Source organism: Lissotriton helveticus, chromosome 6 (assembly GCF_964261635.1).
Source record: "Lissotriton helveticus chromosome 6, aLisHel1.1, whole genome shotgun sequence".
In the NCBI taxonomy this organism is placed as follows: Eukaryota; Metazoa; Chordata; class Amphibia; order Caudata; family Salamandridae; genus Lissotriton; species Lissotriton helveticus.
In genome coordinates this window covers 162828028-162854641 of record NC_136067.1, presented here as the reverse complement: position 1 = coordinate 162854641, position 26614 = coordinate 162828028, and the positions used below count along the sequence as shown (strand labels likewise).

The 26614-nt window shown below is 48.1% G+C and overlaps 1 protein-coding gene across 1 annotated transcript in view; it reads right to left on the bottom strand.

Moving 5' to 3' along the window:
* C6H8orf74 (chromosome 6 C8orf74 homolog) overlaps positions 1–26614 on the bottom strand; it is a 2015860-nt gene that overhangs the window by 1975865 nt on the left and 13381 nt on the right. The gene's annotated exons all lie outside the window — the stretch shown is intronic.

Here is a 26614-nt window from a genome sequence, read left to right as displayed (position 1 = left end):
CTGATCTCTTGACTGGGTGAGAGTACTCTGCTTAATTCAGAGACTCTGTCCATCACCACCCCTTGTTGTAAATAATTTTGTCCACCCTAAGCGTGGAAGGGTATACTCAGATGTGAGTCCCTTGCTCATTGCACCATCAGGATTCAAGCAAGCCGGGCCGAAGACGGCTGTAATGCCAGAAACCGGTCCCCGGAAGCTTGTTTCCTTCCCAGTGTAAGAATTGGCTTTTGTAGTCTGGTCTGCCCTGTTCCCATGATGCACTCGGCCAGGGACAGACTAATTTGCATATAGCCATGTTCTGAAACTGGGATGGTGCAATGAGCTAAAAAACGGTGTTGGATCTAGCCCTGATCTCTTGACTGGGTGAGAGTACTCTGCTTAATTCAGAGACTCTGTCCATCACCACCCCTTGTTGTAAATAATTTTGTCCACCCTAAGCGTGGAAGGGTATACTCAGATGTGAGTCCCTTGCTCATTGCACCATCAGGATTCAAGCAAGCCGGGCCGAAGACGGCTGTAATGCCAGAAACCGGTCCCCGGAAGCTTGTTTCCTTCCCAGTGTAAGAATTGGCTTTTGTAGTCTGGTCTGCCCTGTTCCCATGATGCACTGGGCCAGGGACAGACTAATTTGCATATAGCCAGGTTCTGAAACTGGGATGGTGCAATGAGCTAAAAAACGGTGTTGGATCTAGCCCTGATCTCTTGACTGGGTGAGAGTACTCTGCTTAATTCAGAGACTCTGTCCATCACCACCCCTTGTTGTAAATAATTTTGTCCACCCTAAGCGTGGAAGGGTATACTCAGATGTGAGTCCCTTGCTCATTGCACCATCAGGATTCAAGCAAGCCGGGCCGAAGACGGCTGTAATGCCAGAAACCGGTCCCCGGAAGCTTGTTTCCTTCCCAGTGTAAGAATTGGCTTTTGTAGTCTGGTCTGCCCTGTTCCCATGATGCACTGGGCCAGGGACAGACTAATTTGCATATAGCCAGGTTCTGAAACTGGGATGGTGCAATGAGCTAAAAAACGGTGTTGGATCTAGCCCTGATCTCTTGACTGGGTGAGAGTACTCTGCTTAATTCAGACACTCTGTCCATCACCACCCCTTGTTGTAAATAATTTTGTCCACCCTAAGCGTGGAAGGGTATACTCAGATGTGAGTCCCTTGCTCATTGCACCATCAGGATTCAAGCAAGCCGGGCCGAAGACGGCTGTAATGCCAGAAACCGGTCCCCGGAAGCTTGTTTCCTTCCCAGTGTAAGAATTGGCTTTTGTAGTCTGGTCTGCCCTGTTCCCATGATGCACTCGGCCAGGGACAGACTAATTTGCATATAGCCATGTTCTGAAACTGGGATGGTGCAATGAGCTAAAAAACGGTGTTGGATCTAGCCCTGATCTCTTGACTGGGTGAGAGTACTCTGCTTAATTCAGAGACTCTGTCCATCACCACCCCTTGTTGTAAATAATTTTGTCCACCCTAAGCGTGGAAGGGTATACTCAGATGTGAGTCCCTTGCTCATTGCACCATCAGGATTCAAGCAAGCCGGGCCGAAGACGGCTGTAATGCCAGAAACCGGTCCCCGGAAGCTTGTTTCCTTCCCAGTGTAAGAATTGGCTTTTGTAGTCTGGTCTGCCCTGTTCCCATGATGCACTGGGCCAGGGACAGACTAATTTGCATATAGCCAGGTTCTGAAACTGGGATGGTGCAATGAGCTAAAAAACGGTGTTGGATCTAGCCCTGATCTCTTGACTGGGTGAGAGTACTCTGCTTAATTCAGAGACTCTGTCCATCACCACCCCTTGTTGTAAATAATTTTGTCCACCCTAAGCGTGGAAGGGTATACTCAGATGTGAGTCCCTTGCTCATTGCACCATCAGGATTCAAGCAAGCCGGGCCGAAGACGGCTGTAATGCCAGAAACCGGTCCCCGGAAGCTTGTTTCCTTCCCAGTGTAAGAATTGGCTTTTGTAGTCTGGTCTGCCCTGTTCCCATGATGCACTGGGCCAGGGACAGACTAATTTGCATATAGCCAGGTTCTGAAACTGGGATGGTGCAATGAGCTAAAAAACGGTGTTGGATCTAGCCCTGATCTCTTGACTGGGTGAGAGTACTCTGCTTAATTCAGAGACTCTGTCCATCACCACCCCTTGTTGTAAATAATTTTGTCCACCCTAAGCGTGGAAGGGTATACTCAGATGTGAGTCCCTTGCTCATTGCACCATCAGGATTCAAGCAAGCCGGGCCGAAGACGGCTGTAATGCCAGAAACCGGTCCCCGGAAGCTTGTTTCCTTCCCAGTGTAAGAATTGGCTTTTGTAGTCTGGTCTGCCCTGTTCCCATGATGCACTGGGCCAGGGACAGACTAATTTGCATATAGCCAGGTTCTGAAACTGGGATGGTGCAATGAGCTAAAAAACGGTGTTGGATCTAGCCCTGATCTCTTGACTGGGTGAGAGTACTCTGCTTAATTCAGAGACTCTGTCCATCACCACCCCTTGTTGTAAATAATTTTGTCCACCCTAAGCGTGGAAGGGTATACTCAGATGTGAGTCCCTTGCTCATTGCACCATCAGGATTCGAGCAAGCCGGGCCGAAGACGGCTGTAATGCCAGAAACCGGTCCCCGGAAGCTTGTTTCCTTCCCAGTGTAAGAATTGGCTTTTGTAGTCTGGTCTGCCCTGTTCCCATGATGCACTGGGCCAGGGACAGACTAATTTGCATATAGCCAGGTTCTGAAACTGGGATGGTGCAATGAGCTAAAAAACGGTGTTGGATCTAGCCCTGATCTCTTGACTGGGTGAGAGTACTCTGCTTAATTCAGAGACTCTGTCCATCACCACCCCTTGTTGTAAATAATTTTGTCCACCCTAAGCGTGGAAGGGTATACTCAGATGTGAGTCCCTTGCTCATTGCACCATCAGGATTCAAGCAAGCCGGGCCGAAGACGGCTGTAATGCCAGAAACCGGTCCCCGGAAGCTTGTTTCCTTCCCAGTGTAAGAATTGGCTTTTGTAGTCTGGTCTGCCCTGTTCCCATGATGCACTGGGCCAGGGACAGACTAATTTGCATATAGCCAGGTTCTGAAACTGGGATGGTGCAATGAGCTAAAAAACGGTGTTGGATCTAGCCCTGATCTCTTGACTGGGTGAGAGTACTCTGCTTAATTCAGAGACTCTGTCCATCACCACCCCTTGTTGTAAATAATTTTGTCCACCCTAAGCGTGGAAGGGTATACTCAGATGTGAGTCCCTTGCTCATTGCACCATCAGGATTCAAGCAAGCCGGGCCGAAGACGGCTGTAATGCCAGAAACCGGTCCCCGGAAGCTTGTTTCCTTCCCAGTGTAAGAATTGGCTTTTGTAGTCTGGTCTGCCCTGTTCCCATGATGCACTGGGCCAGGGACAGACTAATTTGCATATAGCCAGGTTCTGAAACTGGGATGGTGCAATGAGCTAAAAAACGGTGTTGGATCTAGCCCTGATCTCTTGACTGGGTGAGAGTACTCTGCTTAATTCAGAGACTCTGTCCATCACCACCCCTTGTTGTAAATAATTTTGTCCACCCTAAGCGTGGAAGGGTATACTCAGATGTGAGTCCCTTGCTCATTGCACCATCAGGATTCAAGCAAGCCGGGCCGAAGACGGCTGTAATGCCAGAAACCGGTCCCCGGAAGCTTGTTTCCTTCCCAGTGTAAGAATTGGCTTTTGTAGTCTGGTCTGCCCTGTTCCCATGATGCACTGGGCCAGGGACAGACTAATTTGCATATAGCCAGGTTCTGAAACTGGGATGGTGCAATGAGCTAAAAAACGGTGTTGGATCTAGCCCTGATCTCTTGACTGGGTGAGAGTACTCTGCTTAATTCAGAGACTCTGTCCATCACCACCCCTTGTTGTAAATAATTTTGTCCACCCTAAGCGTGGAAGGGTATACTCAGATGTGAGTCCCTTGCTCATTGCACCATCAGGATTCAAGCAAGCCGGGCCGAAGACGGCTGTAATGCCAGAAACCGGTCCCCGGAAGCTTGTTTCCTTCCCAGTGTAAGAATTGGCTTTTGTAGTCTGGTCTGCCCTGTTCCCATGATGCACTGGGCCAGGGACAGACTAATTTGCATATAGCCAGGTTCTGAAACTGGGATGGTGCAATGAGCTAAAAAACGGTGTTGGATCTAGCCCTGATCTCTTGACTGGGTGAGAGTACTCTGCTTAATTCAGAGACTCTGTCCATCACCACCCCTTGTTGTAAATAATTTTGTCCACCCTAAGCGTGGAAGGGTATACTCAGATGTGAGTCCCTTGCTCATTGCACCATCAGGATTCAAGCAAGCCGGGCCGAAGACGGCTGTAATGCCAGAAACCGGTCCCCGGAAGCTTGTTTCCTTCCCAGTGTAAGAATTGGCTTTTGTAGTCTGGTCTGCCCTGTTCCCATGATGCACTGGGCCAGGGACAGACTAATTTGCATATAGCCAGGTTCTGAAACTGGGATGGTGCAATGAGCTAAAAAACGGTGTTGGATCTAGCCCTGATCTCTTGACTGGGTGAGAGTACTCTGCTTAATTCAGAGACTCTGTCCATCACCACCCCTTGTTGTAAATAATTTTGTCCACCCTAAGCGTGGAAGGGTATACTCAGATGTGAGTCCCTTGCTCATTGCACCATCAGGATTCAAGCAAGCCGGGCCGAAGACGGCTGTAATGCCAGAAACCGGTCCCCGGAAGCTTGTTTCCTTCCCAGTGTAAGAATTGGCTTTTGTAGTCTGGTCTGCCCTGTTCCCATGATGCACTGGGCCAGGGACAGACTAATTTGCATATAGCCAGGTTCTGAAACTGGGATGGTGCAATGAGCTAAAAAACGGTGTTGGATCTAGCCCTGATCTCTTGACTGGGTGAGAGTACTCTGCTTAATTCAGAGACTCTGTCCATCACCACCCCTTGTTGTAAATAATTTTGTCCACCCTAAGCGTGGAAGGGTATACTCAGATGTGAGTCCCTTGCTCATTGCACCATCAGGATTCAAGCAAGCCGGGCCGAAGACGGCTGTAATGCCAGAAACCGGTCCCCGGAAGCTTGTTTCCTTCCCAGTGTAAGAATTGGCTTTTGTAGTCTGGTCTGCCCTGTTCCCATGATGCACTGGGCCAGGGACAGACTAATTTGCATATAGCGGGATGGTGCAATGAGCTAAAAAACGGTGTTGGATCTAGCCCTGATCTCTTGACTGGGTGAGAGTACTCTGCTTAATTCAGAGACTCTGTCCATCACCACCCCTTGTTGTAAATAATTTTGTCCACCCTAAGCGTGGAAGGGTATACTCAGATGTGAGTCCCTTGCTCATTGCACCATCAGGATTCAAGCAAGCCGGGCCGAAGACGGCTGTAATGCCAGAAACCGGTCCCCGGAAGCTTGTTTCCTTCCCAGTGTAAGAATTGGCTTTTGTAGTCTGGTCTGCCCTGTTCCCATGATGCACTGGGCCAGGGACAGACTAATTTGCATATAGCCAGGTTCTGAAACTGGGATGGTGCAATGAGCTAAAAAACGGTGTTGGATCTAGCCCTGATCTCTTGACTGGGTGAGAGTACTCTGCTTAATTCAGAGACTCTGTCCATCACCACCCCTTGTTGTAAATAATTTTGTCCACCCTAAGCGTGGAAGGGTATACTCAGATGTGAGTCCCTTGCTCATTGCACCATCAGGATTCAAGCAAGCCGGGCCGAAGACGGCTGTAATGCCAGAAACCGGTCCCCGGAAGCTTGTTTCCTTCCCAGTGTAAGAATTGGCTTTTGTAGTCTGGTCTGCCCTGTTCCCATGATGCACTGGGCCAGGGACAGACTAATTTGCATATAGCCATGTTCTGAAACTGGGATGGTGCAATGAGCTAAAAAACGGTGTTGGATCTAGCCCTGATCTCTTGACTGGGTGAGAGTACTCTGCTTAATTCAGAGACTCTGTCCATCACCACCCCTTGTTGTAAATAATTTTGTCCACCCTAAGCGTGGAAGGGTATACTCAGATGTGAGTCCCTTGCTCATTGCACCATCAGGATTCAAGCAAGCCGGGCCGAAGACGGCTGTAATGCCAGAAACCGGTCCCCGGAAGCTTGTTTCCTTCCCAGTGTAAGAATTGGCTTTTGTAGTCTGGTCTGCCCTGTTCCCATGATGCACTCGGCCAGGGACAGACTAATTTGCATATAGCCATGTTCTGAAACTGGGATGGTGCAATGAGCTAAAAAACGGTGTTGGATCTAGCCCTGATCTCTTGACTGGGTGAGAGTACTCTGCTTAATTCAGAGACTCTGTCCATCACCACCCCTTGTTGTAAATAATTTTGTCCACCCTAAGCGTGGAAGGGTATACTCAGATGTGAGTCCCTTGCTCATTGCACCATCAGGATTCAAGCAAGCCGGGCCGAAGACGGCTGTAATGCCAGAAACCGGTCCCCGGAAGCTTGTTTCCTTCCCAGTGTAAGAATTGGCTTTTGTAGTCTGGTCTGCCCTGTTCCCATGATGCACTGGGCCAGGGACAGACTAATTTGCATATAGCCAGGTTCTGAAACTGGGATGGTGCAATGAGCTAAAAAACGGTGTTGGATCTAGCCCTGATCTCTTGACTGGGTGAGAGTACTCTGCTTAATTCAGAGACTCTGTCCATCACCACCCCTTGTTGTAAATAATTTTGTCCACCCTAAGCGTGGAAGGGTATACTCAGATGTGAGTCCCTTGCTCATTGCACCATCAGGATTCAAGCAAGCCGGGCCGAAGACGGCTGTAATGCCAGAAACCGGTCCCCGGAAGCTTGTTTCCTTCCCAGTGTAAGAATTGGCTTTTGTAGTCTGGTCTGCCCTGTTCCCATGATGCACTGGGCCAGGGACAGACTAATTTGCATATAGCCAGGTTCTGAAACTGGGATGGTGCAATGAGCTAAAAAACGGTGTTGGATCTAGCCCTGATCTCTTGACTGGGTGAGAGTACTCTGCTTAATTCAGACACTCTGTCCATCACCACCCCTTGTTGTAAATAATTTTGTCCACCCTAAGCGTGGAAGGGTATACTCAGATGTGAGTCCCTTGCTCATTGCACCATCAGGATTCAAGCAAGCCGGGCCGAAGACGGCTGTAATGCCAGAAACCGGTCCCCGGAAGCTTGTTTCCTTCCCAGTGTAAGAATTGGCTTTTGTAGTCTGGTCTGCCCTGTTCCCATGATGCACTGGGCCAGGGACAGACTAATTTGCATATAGCCAGGTTCTGAAACTGGGATGGTGCAATGAGCTAAAAAACGGTGTTGGATCTAGCCCTGATCTCTTGACTGGGTGAGAGTACTCTGCTTAATTCAGAGACTCTGTCCATCACCACCCCTTGTTGTAAATAATTTTGTCCACCCTAAGCGTGGAAGGGTATACTCAGATGTGAGTCCCTTGCTCATTGCACCATCAGGATTCAAGCAAGCCGGGCCGAAGACGGCTGTAATGCCAGAAACCGGTCCCCGGAAGCTTGTTTCCTTCCCAGTGTAAGAATTGGCTTTTGTAGTCTGGTCTGCCCTGTTCCCATGATGCACTGGGCCAGGGACAGACTAATTTGCATATAGCCAGGTTCTGAAACTGGGATGGTGCAATGAGCTAAAAAACGGTGTTGGATCTAGCCCTGATCTCTTGACTGGGTGAGAGTACTCTGCTTAATTCAGAGACTCTGTCCATCACCACCCCTTGTTGTAAATAATTTTGTCCACCCTAAGCGTGGAAGGGTATACTCAGATGTGAGTCCCTTGCTCATTGCACCATCAGGATTCAAGCAAGCCGGGCCGAAGACGGCTGTAATGCCAGAAACCGGTCCCCGGAAGCTTGTTTCCTTCCCAGTGTAAGAATTGGCTTTTGTAGTCTGGTCTGCCCTGTTCCCATGATGCACTGGGCCAGGGACAGACTAATTTGCATATAGCCAGGTTCTGAAACTGGGATGGTGCAATGAGCTAAAAAACGGTGTTGGATCTAGCCCTGATCTCTTGACTGGGTGAGAGTACTCTGCTTAATTCAGAGACTCTGTCCATCACCACCCCTTGTTGTAAATAATTTTGTCCACCCTAAGCGTGGAAGGGTATACTCAGATGTGAGTCCCTTGCTCATTGCACCATCAGGATTCAAGCAAGCCGGGCCGAAGACGGCTGTAATGCCAGAAACCGGTCCCCGGAAGCTTGTTTCCTTCCCAGTGTAAGAATTGGCTTTTGTAGTCTGGTCTGCCCTGTTCCCATGATGCACTGGGCCAGGGACAGACTAATTTGCATATAGCCAGGTTCTGAAACTGGGATGGTGCAATGAGCTAAAAAACGGTGTTGGATCTAGCCCTGATCTCTTGACTGGGTGAGAGTACTCTGCTTAATTCAGAGACTCTGTCCATCACCACCCCTTGTTGTAAATAATTTTGTCCACCCTAAGCGTGGAAGGGTATACTCAGATGTGAGTCCCTTGCTCATTGCACCATCAGGATTCAAGCAAGCCGGGCCGAAGACGGCTGTAATGCCAGAAACCGGTCCCCGGAAGCTTGTTTCCTTCCCAGTGTAAGAATTGGCTTTTGTAGTCTGGTCTGCCCTGTTCCCATGATGCACTGGGCCAGGGACAGACTAATTTGCATATAGCCAGGTTCTGAAACTGGGATGGTGCAATGAGCTAAAAAACGGTGTTGGATCTAGCCCTGATCTCTTGACTGGGTGAGAGTACTCTGCTTAATTCAGAGACTCTGTCCATCACCACCCCTTGTTGTAAATAATTTTGTCCACCCTAAGCGTGGAAGGGTATACTCAGATGTGAGTCCCTTGCTCATTGCACCATCAGGATTCAAGCAAGCCGGGCCGAAGACGGCTGTAATGCCAGAAACCGGTCCCCGGAAGCTTGTTTCCTTCCCAGTGTAAGAATTGGCTTTTGTAGTCTGGTCTGCCCTGTTCCCATGATGCACTGGGCCAGGGACAGACTAATTTGCATATGGCCAGGTTCTGAAACTGGGATGGTGCAATGAGCTAAAAAACGGTGTTGGATCTAGCCCTGATCTCTTGACTGGGTGAGAGTACTCTGCTTAATTCAGAGACTCTGTCCATCACCACCCCTTGTTGTAAATAATTTTGTTCACCCTAAGCGTGGAAGGGTATACTCAGATGTGAGTCCCTTGCTCATTGCACCATCAGGATTCAAGCAAGCCGGGCCGAAGACGGCTGTAATGCCAGAAACCGGTCCCCGGAAGCTTGTTTCCTTCCCAGTGTAAGAATTGGCTTTTGTAGTCTGGTCTGCCCTGTTCCCATGATGCACTGGGCCAGGGACAGACTAATTTGCATATAGCCAGGTTCTGAAACTGGGATGGTGCAATGAGCTAAAAAACGGTGTTGGATCTAGCCCTGATCTCTTGACTGGGTGAGAGTACTCTGCTTAATTCAGAGACTCTGTCCATCACCACCCCTTGTTGTAAATAATTTTGTCCACCCTAAGCGTGGAAGGGTATACTCAGATGTGAGTCCCTTGCTCATTGCACCATCAGGATTCGAGCAAGCCGGGCCGAAGACGGCTGTAATGCCAGAAACCGGTCCCCGGAAGCTTGTTTCCTTCCCAGTGTAAGAATTGGCTTTTGTAGTCTGGTCTGCCCTGTTCCCATGATGCACTGGGCCAGGGACAGACTAATTTGCATATAGCCAGGTTCTGAAACTGGGATGGTGCAATGAGCTAAAAAACGGTGTTGGATCTAGCCCTGATCTCTTGACTGGGTGAGAGTACTCTGCTTAATTCAGAGACTCTGTCCATCACCACCCCTTGTTGTAAATAATTTTGTCCACCCTAAGCGTGGAAGGGTATACTCAGATGTGAGTCCCTTGCTCATTGCACCATCAGGATTCAAGCAAGCCGGGCCGAAGACGGCTGTAATGCCAGAAACCGGTCCCCGGAAGCTTGTTTCCTTCCCAGTGTAAGAATTGGCTTTTGTAGTCTGGTCTGCCCTGTTCCCATGATGCACTGGGCCAGGGACAGACTAATTTGCATATAGCCAGGTTCTGAAACTGGGATGGTGCAATGAGCTAAAAAACGGTGTTGGATCTAGCCCTGATCTCTTGACTGGGTGAGAGTACTCTGCTTAATTCAGAGACTCTGTCCATCACCACCCCTTGTTGTAAATAATTTTGTCCACCCTAAGCGTGGAAGGGTATACTCAGATGTGAGTCCCTTGCTCATTGCACCATCAGGATTCAAGCAAGCCGGGCCGAAGACGGCTGTAATGCCAGAAACCGGTCCCCGGAAGCTTGTTTCCTTCCCAGTGTAAGAATTGGCTTTTGTAGTCTGGTCTGCCCTGTTCCCATGATGCACTGGGCCAGGGACAGACTAATTTGCATATAGCCAGGTTCTGAAACTGGGATGGTGCAATGAGCTAAAAAACGGTGTTGGATCTAGCCCTGATCTCTTGACTGGGTGAGAGTACTCTGCTTAATTCAGAGACTCTGTCCATCACCACCCCTTGTTGTAAATAATTTTGTCCACCCTAAGCGTGGAAGGGTATACTCAGATGTGAGTCCCTTGCTCATTGCACCATCAGGATTCAAGCAAGCCGGGCCGAAGACGGCTGTAATGCCAGAAACCGGTCCCCGGAAGCTTGTTTCCTTCCCAGTGTAAGAATTGGCTTTTGTAGTCTGGTCTGCCCTGTTCCCATGATGCACTGGGCCAGGGACAGACTAATTTGCATATAGCCAGGTTCTGAAACTGGGATGGTGCAATGAGCTAAAAAACGGTGTTGGATCTAGCCCTGATCTCTTGACTGGGTGAGAGTACTCTGCTTAATTCAGAGACTCTGTCCATCACCACCCCTTGTTGTAAATAATTTTGTCCACCCTAAGCGTGGAAGGGTATACTCAGATGTGAGTCCCTTGCTCATTGCACCATCAGGATTCAAGCAAGCCGGGCCGAAGACGGCTGTAATGCCAGAAACCGGTCCCCGGAAGCTTGTTTCCTTCCCAGTGTAAGAATTGGCTTTTGTAGTCTGGTCTGCCCTGTTCCCATGATGCACTGGGCCAGGGACAGACTAATTTGCATATAGCCAGGTTCTGAAACTGGGATGGTGCAATGAGCTAAAAAACGGTGTTGGATCTAGCCCTGATCTCTTGACTGGGTGAGAGTACTCTGCTTAATTCAGAGACTCTGTCCATCACCACCCCTTGTTGTAAATAATTTTGTCCACCCTAAGCGTGGAAGGGTATACTCAGATGTGAGTCCCTTGCTCATTGCACCATCAGGATTCAAGCAAGCCGGGCCGAAGACGGCTGTAATGCCAGAAACCGGTCCCCGGAAGCTTGTTTCCTTCCCAGTGTAAGAATTGGCTTTTGTAGTCTGGTCTGCCCTGTTCCCATGATGCACTGGGCCAGGGACAGACTAATTTGCATATAGCCAGGTTCTGAAACTGGGATGGTGCAATGAGCTAAAAAACGGTGTTGGATCTAGCCCTGATCTCTTGACTGGGTGAGAGTACTCTGCTTAATTCAGAGACTCTGTCCATCACCACCCCTTGTTGTAAATAATTTTGTCCACCCTAAGCGTGGAAGGGTATACTCAGATGTGAGTCCCTTGCTCATTGCACCATCAGGATTCAAGCAAGCCGGGCCGAAGACGGCTGTAATGCCAGAAACCGGTCCCCGGAAGCTTGTTTCCTTCCCAGTGTAAGAATTGGCTTTTGTAGTCTGGTCTGCCCTGTTCCCATGATGCACTGGGCCAGGGACAGACTAATTTGCATATAGCCAGGTTCTGAAACTGGGATGGTGCAATGAGCTAAAAAACGGTGTTGGATCTAGCCCTGATCTCTTGACTGGGTGAGAGTACTCTGCTTAATTCAGAGACTCTGTCCATCACCACCCCTTGTTGTAAATAATTTTGTCCACCCTAAGCGTGGAAGGGTATACTCAGATGTGAGTCCCTTGCTCATTGCACCATCAGGATTCAAGCAAGCCGGGCCGAAGACGGCTGTAATGCCAGAAACCGGTCCCCGGAAGCTTGTTTCCTTCCCAGTGTAAGAATTGGCTTTTGTAGTCTGGTCTGCCCTGTTCCCATGATGCACTGGGCCAGGGACAGACTAATTTGCATATAGCCAGGTTCTGAAACTGGGATGGTGCAATGAGCTAAAAAACGGTGTTGGATCTAGCCCTGATCTCTTGACTGGGTGAGAGTACTCTGCTTAATTCAGAGACTCTGTCCATCACCACCCCTTGTTGTAAATAATTTTGTCCACCCTAAGCGTGGAAGGGTATACTCAGATGTGAGTCCCTTGCTCATTGCACCATCAGGATTCAAGCAAGCCGGGCCGAAGACGGCTGTAATGCCAGAAACCGGTCCCCGGAAGCTTGTTTCCTTCCCAGTGTAAGAATTGGCTTTTGTAGTCTGGTCTGCCCTGTTCCCATGATGCACTGGGCCAGGGACAGACTAATTTGCATATAGCCAGGTTCTGAAACTGGGATGGTGCAATGAGCTAAAAAACGGTGTTGGATCTAGCCCTGATCTCTTGACTGGGTGAGAGTACTCTGCTTAATTCAGAGACTCTGTCCATCACCACCCCTTGTTGTAAATAACTTCTATTACACCAGGCATTCTGGTGAGTCGATGCCCATGCTTAGATTTTTCGCTAAACCAAAGAGGATGATGGACGGAGTGTTGAACATTGCAAGCACTCGCCCCCAGTCAACTGATCTGGGTTTAATCCATCATCATTCTTTAGCTCACTCCGCCACCCCAGTTCAGACATGGCCATATGCAGATCAGTCTGACCCTGAGCCTCATGGGAACAGTCCAGCCCAAACTGCCAAGCCATGTCTTTCCTGGTCCGGAAACAAGCATCCTGGGACCGGTTTCTGGCTAATCAGCCATCATCAGCCAGGCTAGCTTGAATCCAGTGGCAAAGTGAGCAAGGGACCCACGTCTGGGCATACCCTCCCAACTGAAGGCGAACAAAGCAAAACCACAGGGGATGATGGACGGAGTGTTGAACATTGCAAGCACTCACCCCCAGTCAACTGATCTGGGTTTAATCCATCATCATTCTTTAGCTCACTCTGCCACCACAGTTCAGACATGGCCATATGCAAATCAGTCTGACCCTGTGCCTCATGGGAACAGTCCAGCCCAAACTGGGACCGGTTTCTGGCTGATGACGGCTGATTAGCCAGAAAACGGTCCCAGGATGCTTGTTTCGCCGAGTTCCCAGGTTTCCAGCAGCCCCGGGGCGCCCTGAGTGGCCTCATCGGGAAGCGCCAGTAGCAGGGCCCCGTCTGTAGCGGTTCTGGGCTCATGGCCTACAGTCTTGTGGACGCCGAGCCACGAGGTCCAGAAATCCAGCGGCGCCGCCTCCCTCCAACGGGGGCGTGTAGCGGCCTCTTCCCTTTTGGCCTGCGGCACCGGCATCCTGTGTGAGAACCAGCGAGCGAGTGCCGAAATTGGTCCGACGGCCGGGTCTCGGGGCCTGAGCTGAGGTGACCAGAGGCCCGGTAGGCTGAGATCATCCCGGACCTCGAGTAGTGGAACAGCCGCCGGGCCCAGGGGAGACGCCGACGACATATGTAGCCCGGGCCAGGGCTCATAGAAAGTGCAGACCTCTTCAGCGACACAATACCTGCTTGGGGGCCGCGTAAGCAGACAGCGAGTGCCCACAGCCTAGCGCCTTGCATTAGAGTCTTTGTAGACAGAGGCACCTATTGCACTGGCCTCCTGACTTGGCAGTCGAACTTGCCTAACCCACCGACCGCATTTGCAGGCGCTGCAGGGGTAACTCCGGGGAATATTACCGCCGTGAACTGTTGTGACAGCACCCAACTAATTGGGGAGATTGATACTTGCCTGCGTCACTGAGAGATTGCAGCGGGCCTGACCGGGCCGTTGGAGCACATCATCTGTGGGGCCTTGCTGGCGGCTTGTGGATCTCGCCACTCACCCCACAAGCAAGATCTTCTCCAGTGGCGCTGCTATTGTTCGGGAGGGCAACAAAGGGGGTAATCTGCCGACTGCTACAGGTGCTCCCCACACTGCTTTTGGCTGACACCGCAGCTCTAGGTGGGACGAACTCATGGACATCACCAACGGCAAAGGCCTGAGCGCGCGCTGAAACTCTGTGAAAGCCCGCCTCGCTCCTTGGGCCTCCCTCGGGCCTCCCTTTCGCCTTGGTGCTGCGGCCCTGTTGCAGACCCTGCAAACAGCGATCACTCGGCATCCCCTGAGTGCCCGGCCACTGGCCTCGATACCACCAACTACAGATGGCCCCCAAGAACACAACGAAAGGCAAGCCCCTGATGGACATCTTTTGTCGCTCTAAATCCATACCCAACATGGCAAGCGGTAGCTCAAGCGGCTCCTCGCTGGTCCCAGCGACCCCCATGGGTGGGGAGCCAATCACCAAGGCCTTCCTAGAATCTCTGTTCTCTGCCCTCTGAGAAGATCTTCAGATCTCACCGCTAAGATCAAGGATATTCGCCAGGATGTGGACTGTATTGGGGAGCGAGTAGCGACACTGGAGGACCAAAGCGACAACACTGTGACTGAGCTCTCCGACCTTCAACAAGAGGTGGTCCGACTGCACGATCAACACCTAGACATGCAGCTCCACTTGGAAGATCTAGAAAATCGCTCCCGCAGACATAACATCCGCATTCGGGGAGTTGGGAACACAGCAGCTACCAGCAACCTATTTACATTCACTGGGGAGCTGTTCAACTACATCTTGGGCAATCCGGCCGGCACCGAAATTAAACTAGATAGAGCACACAGAGTGCCCCCAGCGAACAATGCGCCACCAGCGGACATTCTCGTCTGTATACATGGTTTTAAAACGAAAGAGGTCATCCTCACCAAGGTGAGATCAATGCACCCCATCCAATTTCAAGACCAATCACCAGTGCTTTTTCAAGACTTATCGACAGTAACTCTGCAACGGCGCCGGAAATTCCGCCCAGTTACTGACCATCTCCTCCAAGCTGGGATATCCTACTCCTGGGGCCATCCCTTTAGACTTATCTTCAGACACAATGGCAAACTGATACAACTATGTTCACTTACTGAAGCCTGTCGCCAGTTGGGAATAACTCCACTGAGCGCAGAAGATGATTGCCACAGCACACACTCTGGGTCCGAGACCACTTCCTCGGGTTGGCAGCGACAGGGCAGAAGGAGGCGAAGCAGGCGCCCAGACAAGACAGAAATCGCCAGGGATCAGCGAGCTGCTCTCGAGACCACGCTGGGGGCTCTAGTGGGAACCCAACCCGGGGACTCATGAAGGGACGGGAGAGCCCGGTTATCCTACTATGTTGTTCTGGGCGGGCAGCGGGTGGGGTGGATGCCTCCTCAAGTGGCCACAAAATGGACCCCATTACAAAGATGTTCTGGTCATCATGCGATGACAGTTTATTGTGGGTTTTCTTTTATTTTGGGTTTGGGGTTCCTCGTCCACCTCGGCTACATGTCCTTTGCCCTTCATAGGGAGCCTTCTCATCGATTTGTATGCATTCTGCTTCCTCTACCGGCTGGTAGTAACGATTCCCTTCATAGCTCTCTTCCGCGTCTCACCTTCTTGATACCTCCCAATACACTTAAAATCCTCACTCTGAATGTGAGAGGCCTGAACAACCCAATTAAGCGCAGGGCGGTTCTTTCCTGCCTGGAGCACTCCAAAGCAGACATCTGCCTCTTGCAGGAATGCCACCTCCTGTCCAAACATTGTCATCGGCTGAAATCTTGCATGTTTCCGATACTAAAGTTTTCATCAAGGCCTACCAAGTCAGCGGGGGTTGCCATCCTGGTGTCAAGGTCCTTTCAAGGCAAGATATTGCAGAAGGAAGCTGAGATTAGAGACCGGCTCCTCACGTACCAACTTAGGGTGGGGGGCATGTCACTCATTGTGGGGTCTATATATGCTCCAAACGAGGGGCAAGAACGTTTTTTCCATCATGTCCTTACTGAAGCCACGGCCACCACAGAGCGTAAACTTATACTGGGGGGCGACTTGAATTTCGCTTTTGACAATAGTGCTGACCGCTCCTGCCAGCGCGCGGGACAGGTCGGAGCTCTCTCAATGGCAGGGATCACCCGAGTGGCAGATCTAGGGCTAATAGACCTCTGGAGACAGTTTCACCCTCACAACCGGGCATACACTTACCACTCAGGGGCTCACAAAACTTAAGCTAGACTTGACTACTTCCTTTGCTCAACTTCCTTGCATGCACCGGGGAAGGAGGTTGAGATCATGACCACCTCTTTATCAGACCACGCACCAGTCCTTGCAACGTTCAAGCTTCCACCTATGCACCAGCTCTCTCGCGTATGGCGCCTGCGAGATACCCTTCTCCAGAAGACCTCTGTAGTGCAGCAGGTCCAGAAGACGATCAAAGAATTTCTACACCACAACGCTAACGATGACACTACCATGTCAACGCAATGGACAGCTCTCAAGGCGGTTGTACGGGGGGAATTTGTTGCCATTGCCACGGCGGAAAATATTGAATGTACACGCAAGAGAGACGACCTCACCCAACAGGTGCAGGAGCATAGAATCTGGCACCAACTGCGCACAGCCCGACAGCCGTTAGCTGCCCTAGACAAAGCTAGGGCGGAATTCACAGCCCTTCGGTTGCGTCACTCATTTTACACTGGGGGTGATAGGTGCGGCCGACTATTAGCACTCAGACTTCGAGAAGCCAGACAGAATCAGAGCGTCCAAACCATACGCACGGGGGTGGGGAGCTCATTACGGAGGATTCTGAAATAGCTGAGACCTTCTGTTACTTTTACGCACAGCTGTACACTGGTGAACACTTAGATCCCTCTGGTAGTGCTGACTATGTAGCAGCGGCAGGCAAACCCTTGCTTACCCCTGAGCATGCCGATCATCTAGACAGGGACATTAGAATTGAGGAAGTCATTGTAGCTATCTCCCATCTTAAGGTTGGCGAATACCCAGGACCTGATGGCTACTCAGCAGTTTTTTACAAGACATTTTGCCCCCTGTTAGCCCCGCTCTTGACAAAACTATTCAACTCCTTTGGGCAGGTAGGGGCAATCCCAGACGAAATGCTTGAGGCCTCCATAGTGGTCATTCCAAAACCCGGTAAGGACAGAACGTCATGTGGAGCATACCGACCAATCTCTCTTCTTAATATAGATATCAAATTGTACTCTAGCATAATTGCATCTCGTCTGGCACCATATATGCCCGCCTTGGTGAAGCCAAACCAGGCAGGATTTATCCCACAACGCCAAACGAGTGACAATACTGAAAGGGTTCTCCACTTGATTGAGAAGGCCTCTCGGACGCAAGGGGAGTATATGTTGCTTACAATTGACGCAGAGAAGGCCTTCGATAGGGTCCATTGGCCATACCTGGAGCGGGTCCTCACGCAGGTGGGCTTGGGTGAGAAACTACGCACCTGGATCCTTAATTATTATCGGTTTCCTAAAGCCACTGTCAGGGTTAATGGACACACATCCTCGCGATTCCCTGTTAACAGAGGCACCAGGCAGGGATGCCCAATTTCCCCCCTTCTATTTGCCTTATATATGGAGCCCCTTGCCTTACGGATTAAAAGTAACCCTCTCATAACTGGTATCAAATTTGGGGGGATATACACACCATAAGCCTATACGTATATGATATTTTGTTCTCTCTCTCAGATTCAATCCCTGCCCTGAGAGCCCTATTTGCTGAAATTAATAGTTTTGCATTAGCGTCAGGGTTTTAAATCAACTTGAACAAATCAGAGGCACTCAATCTTTCCCTATCGCCATCCACTTTATCCCGCCTCCAAGAGGAACACTCCATTCAATGGTCCTCAACATCAGTCTCCTACTTAGGGATACAATTAGGTCCTACTATCCCGTCCACAACTGACACCAACTATGCTAACCTGCGCACCCTTATACGTAAGGAATTGACTCGCTGGAAACATTATCTACTTTCCTGGCTGGGCAGGATATCTGCAGTTAAAATTACTATACTTCCCCAGATACTATATTTATTTCAGACTTTGCCGCTCTCTCCACCAAAGGGTTGGATTAAACAGATTCAATCTGAGCTAGCACAATTCATATGGCAAGGCCGAAAACCCCGGCTTGAGCACGCCATAGCGATTCTTCCACCGGAGGAGGGAGGGCTGGGGGTCCCTGACATCCAACTTTACTATTATGATGCTCAAATGCGATACCTTGTGGAATGGAATCGGTTGGAATCCAAGAAATGTTGGCTATTCCAAGATCAAGCAGTGGCTGCAACACCCCTGAGAGAATCCTGTTTCTCCCGAAACACCATAGACCACCCAATCTTTATGCATCCCATATCACCCGCCCGACCATGGAAGCTTGGGACCGCACTAACGTTAAATATAATTTGACCACCTTTCCCTCCTCTCTTACCCCATTATTCGATAACCTAGATTTTCAACCAGGTATGGAGGCAAAGGCGTTCTCAGCGTGGAGGTCTACAGCATGCCGCTCACTAGGTCATCTATTTGACCTGGATGGGATGATGCCCTTCCCGCAACTCAAAGCTGAATATGGCATTGCGGAAACGGAACGGTTAAGATACCTACAACTCCGCCACTGGGCCTTGCATCCACAGGTTAAACCTGACGCACAACGCCTTTTGACGACCTATGAAAAATGGCTCATAACTCGTACATCCGACAAAAAACGTATCCCTGACCTTTATAAGATGTTGTTAACGAAGAGTAAACATACCTATAATGCTGGCCGAGAATACTGGGAGCGGGAATTCGGACAGATCTCTCACACAAAAGGAGTGGAAGGGTATTGATTACAGGGCCCGACATTCAGCTTACCATTCGGGATTCACGGAGACGTTGACAAAGCTAGCTACCTATTGGTACTATACACCTGAACGGCTACATCACTATGACTCACTGCAAAACCTCAATTGTTGGAGGGGTTGCGGGAAGACGGGGACTCTGACACACCTTTTATGGGAATGTGAAAGTATTCAAGCATATTGGAAACAGATTCTTGATGAGATAGACACTCACTTAGAGACTCAACTCCCACGATTCCCAACATATATCGTATTGGGACTAGCTAACCCCTTACTTACCCACTCAAATCCAGAAGGGGTCGTTTGATCACCATTGCCATAGGTTCAGCTCTCCAGAACATATTGACACATTGGCGCTCTCCCCCAAAACCCTACCTTCACAGGGTGGTTACACCGCTTGTGGCACGTCCTGGGGATGGAGAAATTAACACTTACGCTTGCGGGTAAGGGATCCGACTTTAGGAAATTATGGCAACCCTTTATATCCCTTCTTACAACAGAATTTCGCAAACTATCAGGTCCTAGGTATCTAAGGTTCTTACGCCTCTCTGATCCAGCGCAATCTGATGCATGAAGTTGCCTACTATCATAGCGACATTAGCTAATCCTCCATTGTTTATTTTCCCGGTGGACGAGGAATGGGGTGGGGGGAGGAGGGAGGGTAGTATAAGTTTCCTTTATTATTATGTATTTACTTTTGACCTGTTCTGCTTATATCATTCTTATGTTTCAACTGCTGCGGTTTACAGCTACTTATGTTGCACCGCTTTCCAAGGGCGGATGGTCTTGTTTCTTGTTGAAGAAAATTCAATAAAAGATTTAAACCATAAATGTATTACCAGTTTTCAACTAATTTAAGCTATCATGTTGCCAAACAATATTGACTTACATGTTGAACTGTCAGAAAGGGAGCAGGAATAAAACATTCAACAGCTCAAGCCACCTGTAGCCTGACAGCTAAATAGTATCAAAAGAAATCTTGAACAAGCATTGATTAAGTCTTTTTTTGGTCTTGGATCTTATTTTTGGTGTAGCACGAATATTGTACGAGGAATTCAGTGCCAAACTAGCATGTTCCTTACACTGTAGGATAGACGTGCTAGGGGCATCCTGGTGGATGTTCAGTGGAACACTGCATAATATTAAAGTAATACTTATGCACATAATGCTTGAAATGATAGCGTTAAATGAGGAATATTTGTCATCACAAGTAAATCCCACTTCACAACTGCCATTTTAACTGCAACTGAGAATATCGAAGTACTTCTGCAAGAATTTTCACAATCCATTAATTTAAATCTAATCATTTTCTCCTTAATCCTCTTCCCCAGCTTGGTCCCGCCACTTACTCTCTATGTGTACACATGCACATCTCTAACTAGACAGTGACCTTCAGCTATGCTGAGTAAGAGAATGGGAGGGGAAGGAGACAGGAGAATGACAGAGCAGTAAAGAGAACGGTTAGGCAAAGTAAACTAGAGGGAGACAATAAGGCAGAGAGGAGGTAGAGAAACAGGTGAAATATTGAAAGACATAAGGTAAAGATATAACGGTGAGGTAGCCAAAAAACATATACAGAGAGAAGTAGAGGTACACAAGAAGAGAAGTGAGGTAGTGAGATGCATATAGAGAGAGTGGTGAGGTCGACGGAGAGAGAGAAATGGGAAGTGAGCCAAAGCAGCTGCAATGTATGGCAGCGAGCTATGGGGGTACAGAGCTGGACCAGATCTTGCCAAAGTAGAAAACACCTTTCTTAGACGCCTTCTAGCCCTCCCTCGTAGCACTCCTCTGACTCCCCTTAGGCTGGATGTAGGTTTGGTCCCTATCGCCGCTGAGCTGGAGTCTAAGCCAGTAAAATTCTGGCACAGGCTCTGGTCCACCAGCGAGCTTGAACATTATAGGAATGATCTCACCCACGTAATGGCCGTGAACCATGGAGATAGAATCCCATGGCTGACCTTCGTTAAGAAGGAATTATATCGTTTAAAGCTGCCTGAGCTTTGGGAGACTCCAGAACTGGGTTGTCAGAGGGTATCCCGGAAACGCTTAGCCCAAACCTATAAGGAAAAAAGCCTTGAGTCACTTATGACCTCGACTACTAACGGCACCCTTACTGAACGCTTTTTGCAATCCAAAAATTCCTATGAATTTGAGGCTTTTATGGACATTATGTTTCCAATACAAGCTAGAAAACTGTTTGTTCAGTGGAGGCTGGGTACCTTACCTATTAAAATCTTTACTTCAAAGTGGCTCCCAGGGGAAGACAAGACCTGCCCGGGTTGTAACTCCCATGATGAGGAAGAAACCCACCTTCTTTTCTTTTGTCCTGCATACTATAGACCAAGGAAACATTGGCTGGTCCCCCTATGCAGGAACCTGGGTTTCAGGAGCCACATAGAAGCGTATAGAGTTTTGAGAACTAGTACTCTGCCCCACATAGTCTTTGCCATGGCCAAATTTATCATGGCTATGTGGCGTATTAGGAGAAAATTGTTAAATACTTAATACCTCAAATCATGATTTTGTTTTTAAATATGGACTGTGATCTTTTTAACAATTCATGTATGCTCCCCCTTTGATATGAAATGTTTTATCTTTTTCCCCATTTTTGTTTGAACGGCATGTAACTACTTTATGTAATGTGTTTCCAAAATTGTTGTTAAATGTATTCTATGTATCTTTTATGGTCTCATAGACCGAAATAAAGAATTTTTGGATTGGATTGGATTGGATTGGAAGTGAGGAATAAAAAGATACATCTGGTAAAGAGATAAGTGAGGCAGAAAGAAAGAGTGAGGGTGAAGAGAAAAAGAGATAATGTGTAGGGGGAAAGGAGGTGCAGTGGAAAGACATGGGGAGTCAGAGAAAGATAGTTGATGTTGATATACTGGTAGAGAAAGAGTGGTGGTGTGAAAAAATATAGGACAGAGAGGTGCGAAAGAGAAGTATATAAAGACAGAGAGATGCAAGGTAGAGACCTTGAGTTGAAGTAGAGATGGTCGAATGGACAAACATGAGGGAGATTGTAATAAAAGAGAAGGAAGGTGGCAGGAAAGAAATAAGGAGAGGTACGGTAAAGGGTTGAGAGGAGAGGCAATGTATTGAACAAAGGGTAAGGTAAACTATAGGTGATGAGCGGGAGAGGCGGAGTAGAGTTGAGATAGTGAAAGAGATGTGACATGCAGAGAGAAATGAGGTAGAGAGTAGTGAGTTAGACTAAGCATTGAGAAATAGAGAGAGGGGAATTATATAGGGAGATGTTGAGCGATGGAGAGGTAAGGTAAAGAGAGGTGACACAGGTGGAAGAAAAATACAGGGAGGAGAGATAGAGATAGAGCAGATAGATGTGAGTCAGACAGAGCTTAGGGAGGGGCAGAAAGGTAGACATGTAGAGGTATACAGCTAGTGGTAGAGAGGGGCGAGATCCTTAGATACAGGATCCAGGTACACGGAGCTCGGATGGAGGCTGCACTTATAGAGAGGTGAGGTAGAGACAGTAGAGATAAAAATATGGTGTAGGTACAGGGAGCTGTAGAGAGAAATGCAATAGTGGGGTGTGATAGAAGAGGTGAGGTGAGGTGAAGAGTAGTGAGAGATATGAAAAGGGCCGTAGCTTCATGGGTGTTTTGGGGTGCCCCCCCCTTAATAAATGTATGATGTAAACAGTGGAGTACAGGTGCTTTAAGTCAGGTATGATGAGGGGTCTGGCGGAATTCACCCACACAGACAAAAACACACACATATCTCTCATCTCTGTTTTAAAGGTATTAAAAACTGTTCTTTTACAAAATATTAAGTTTTAAGTACCAATCACAATCCGCCCTCCTCTCCCCTTCTATAGATCCTTAAGGCATCCATCTTCCTGCCTTTTTTTGTATATAGTGTATTTTAACCACCGTGATTGTTGGGAAATATGAATCGCACCCTATCCCCACGGTTCCACCTCCTGCCCGTTAATGTATAGCGCGGCCATTTCATTGATATATATATATATATATATATATATATATATATTACCTACTGGCGGTCGCCAGTAGGTAGTTATAGTTAGGACCTAGTTTCTATAGGAAATCCGCAACATTCTATTTGGAATAACTTTGGCGTTGATGAACGGAATTGGCTGAATTTCTCCAAGAAAATGGCCAGCTCCGCTCCGCTCCTTCCCTGAAAGTTTGGGGGGGATTCGTCAAGCGGGGGCCGAGATAAAAGGGGGTCCCAAAACGTGTTTTCCCCATGTTAATTTCCATAGGGCGGTTGGACTCACTTTTAGCCCAAACGGCTGAATGGATTTCCACCAAACTTGGCAAAATTGTAGGGACTGGTAGCCCGATGTGCCTTTGTTATGTCTCAAGATATGTGCACCAGTGGATTTTGAGTAATTTAGGTTCAAAAAATATATATATCTATAAGCGCGCCCGGTACGCGCACCGGGGCGCGTACCAGCGCGCTACTCGAGTACGCGAGCGGAAAGCTGATTGGCTCTCGGGTGTCTGTCAACATTCCAAACAGTCCGGAGCGGCCGCCATCTTGTGTCTCAGTAGGATCGAGACACAAGAGGTGGCAAAAACAAAGGGGGAAATGACCAAAAGGGGGCAGGGTAGACCCCCCCTGACCCCTTAGGTTTGATGTGGGGGCCATAAAAGGGCGGGGGAGCGCCCGGTACGCGCACCGGGGAGCGTACTTTGGTGAAAAATAGTGAAAAAAGTTAGAGTAAAATAATCATTTTGAGTGATCAGAGGTAGGGTAGCCCTGAAAAGAGCTTTTGGGTTCTGTGGCTGATTTAGGTACCTACAAATAGGTTCCAATGCACAGTCTTAAATTTAGGAGGAATATTCTATTCCCCTCATCTGAGAAGTGCACACCATCTCCTCTGTAGATATCTTGCATGTTGTAACGCAAGTTATTGTTGTATATTGAACCCATTCCATAGTCTCTCATGTAAGCAGAAACAGATTTATTCACATGTTTCCGTGCTTTCTCAAATTGTGGACAAAATTGGTTGGACCACTTCCATTTCTGTCTTTGGCATATATTGGAATATACCAAGGCAGTTTGTGGAAAAAGTGCCAGAAATTGCTCAAAGGTGTCCTTTAAAAGCATTTCCAGACCTACCCCAGTCAAAGTGCCTAGGTAATTTCCACCACAGTGCAGAATTATGAGGTGAGGGTGTGGCAGATGCAAAAAGGTCTTCACCAATGGTATCAATTGGTGATATCTCAATCCTCTCTGGCCAATCCACTTGATGTCCACATTTGGTAAATCAAGGTTGTGAAAATTTCTGATAGCTGCGTACCTTTGAGCCCAGTGGATGTAGCTATGTCCAATAATCCAGACAGAATACATGGTGAGAGGAGGTTCTGGTGCAGTCAGATGAAGTGTGGGAATGAAATGGCAGTTGGAACAGTAGGAGTTTGCAAAAAAAAAAACTGTGGAGTTTCAGTGCTCTTGAATCACAAGCAATGATTGGTGGATTCAGATAGTTGAAAACTTAAAGTTAGGGTGCATGGTTCTGTTCTGTGAAAGAAGTAATTTGAATGGTTAAGAAAAAGTCATTTAAAGAAACATTGCACCGGATAAGCTGGTGTATTGGGAGGTCAAACATCCTTGCTGAGTTCATTTGCAACATTGTAGAATAAACTTTTAAACCTGAGAGCTCAGTGAGGAGGGAGTTGCTATGGTAACAGGCAGAAAGGGCTATTTTTTTTTCGATTTACGCGGGGGGAGCGTCCGGTACGCGCACCGGTGCGCGTACCGGGGAGCGTACTGTGATGTATTCCTATAGGTTCTGTATCGATCCCCCTATTCCTGACCCTATTCTGGTTAACAAGTTAACTAGCAGCCATCCCATGAGGCAGAAAACCCCCATGATGCAGGAACCGTTATCTGATTAAGCCACACTACGGCACAGGAACGTGTTATCTGATTAGGTCATAACGCTTGCCATCTAATTAGACAAGCGATATTCCTCCAGCCCCTGATAAGGCATACGGAGTTCTCAAAACAAATCAAACCTATGACAGACCTGGGAAAAACCCTGCGGCCATTGTTTTGATTTCACCGAGAACTTCAGCAAAAGAATGTGCTAACGACCAAGTCGTATGACATCCTTATTGACGTATCTATGTCCATCCTTACGTCAATCTCGGCACCTTAAAGGTATAAATATTACCGATATTGCCCTATGCAAACACACGCGGTGGTGACGAGATCGGAGCAGCCAGACTTGCCGAAGCCCAGAGCAGAGCAGACCCCGCTGGCGCAGACCCGCCTTCCTGATGCGCTGAGAACGAGACGCTGCTTTCTCCTGCAGAGAAATCCAGCTCCGGCGCTTCCGGGTAGCCCTCGCAGGCAGCCTGGAATATCGAGACCAGAGACGAGAGATACCATCCCTCATTCATCCTAGACTCCAGGTACAGAACTGAATAACCCCTCACAGAGAATTCTTGAGTCAGTCACTTGGCAAAACAAACTTAACTTAAACTGCTACTTTCTACTCCCGCCCACGTATTAGGCTTAGGTCAGGTACATCTGGGGTAGGCGTAGTTAGAAACACCAGTTGAGTACGATTAGTCAAATGTATATGTGTATGTATCTATTTTATCCATTTTAAACCATCATATGGCTTAGAAACCATATCAATGTTTTTACAGTATTATTTTATACTTCTGCTTTTAATGTATGCACTTTACTTAACCATAAGTATTGCAATAATATCGATCCATTTCTCTTGTATGAGAAAAGAGACTGATCAATAAATAACATCTTTTATTGAACACGCCCGTCTCTTCCTTTTCTCTACAATCTGGTGAGACTAAGAATGCACGTACTGACTGAGTAAAATAAGTCGTCTTTTGTTTTCACACGACTCTAGAGATACACTCTTGATTAGGGGAGAGCAAAGTTGTCATGTTCTATGGTTGTCAGAAACTAAATCCCTTCTTGTCTATCCAGGGAGGTTCAACTCCTCCTTGCCTAGTCGAGAAAGTTTCTAGTGAACTCTGAGCTAGCTGGCAAAACCCAAAACTTTAAGTCTAATATCGACAGTAGTAGACCTAGTTAACGTCTGGTCTAGGCCTATACTATTGAAGGTATTATTCCAATGCGCAGAGCCTATTGGGATAATAGGAACTACACTACATGGCGCCCAACGCGTTTGGAAGGGCGATAAAACTAACGTAAGACATTTAGAGTAACTCAGTCGTGCTTTTTCACTCAGACCCCTTTTTTCCCATAATATCCAAAGACGTCTGGAGTGGGTGAAAGGTAATATCCGCCAAACCTCGCAGGAGGAAACTCCTATGTATGGTCCTTGGTTTAGTCAACGTTGAAGGATACACTGTTCCAAAATATTGTGCATCTAATCTTTGTTTCCATAAGAACCTGATCTGCAAACAAACAAAATAACCTTCTGGACAGTACAATGTCAGACAATGAAGGAGAAAGAGAGGCAGTTAGAATAGCAACTGAACTCGCAGCAGCTGATAATGCACTGCAAGATGCTGACCCGGAGATAATACTCATCGCGGTCAACACAAGAAAATCTATAACTTTAAAACTTATAGAAAATGGACTGACACCTAGAGGTGGCACGGTCATATTCGTAATTGAGGCACACGAATATCGGCAGACAGAGGTATTCTATTCATGGATACATTTTCCAGCAGCAAATGCTGTAACAAAGGTCTTCCACGATTACAAAACAGAGGAACCTCCTAATGAGTACACTCCTTTCGAGGAGGTGGAAGTACCACTTAAATTTCAAGAGCATCTGCTCTTATTTAATGGCGCCCTAAAACATAATAATCACATCACCAGGCTCGGTCCATTAGGT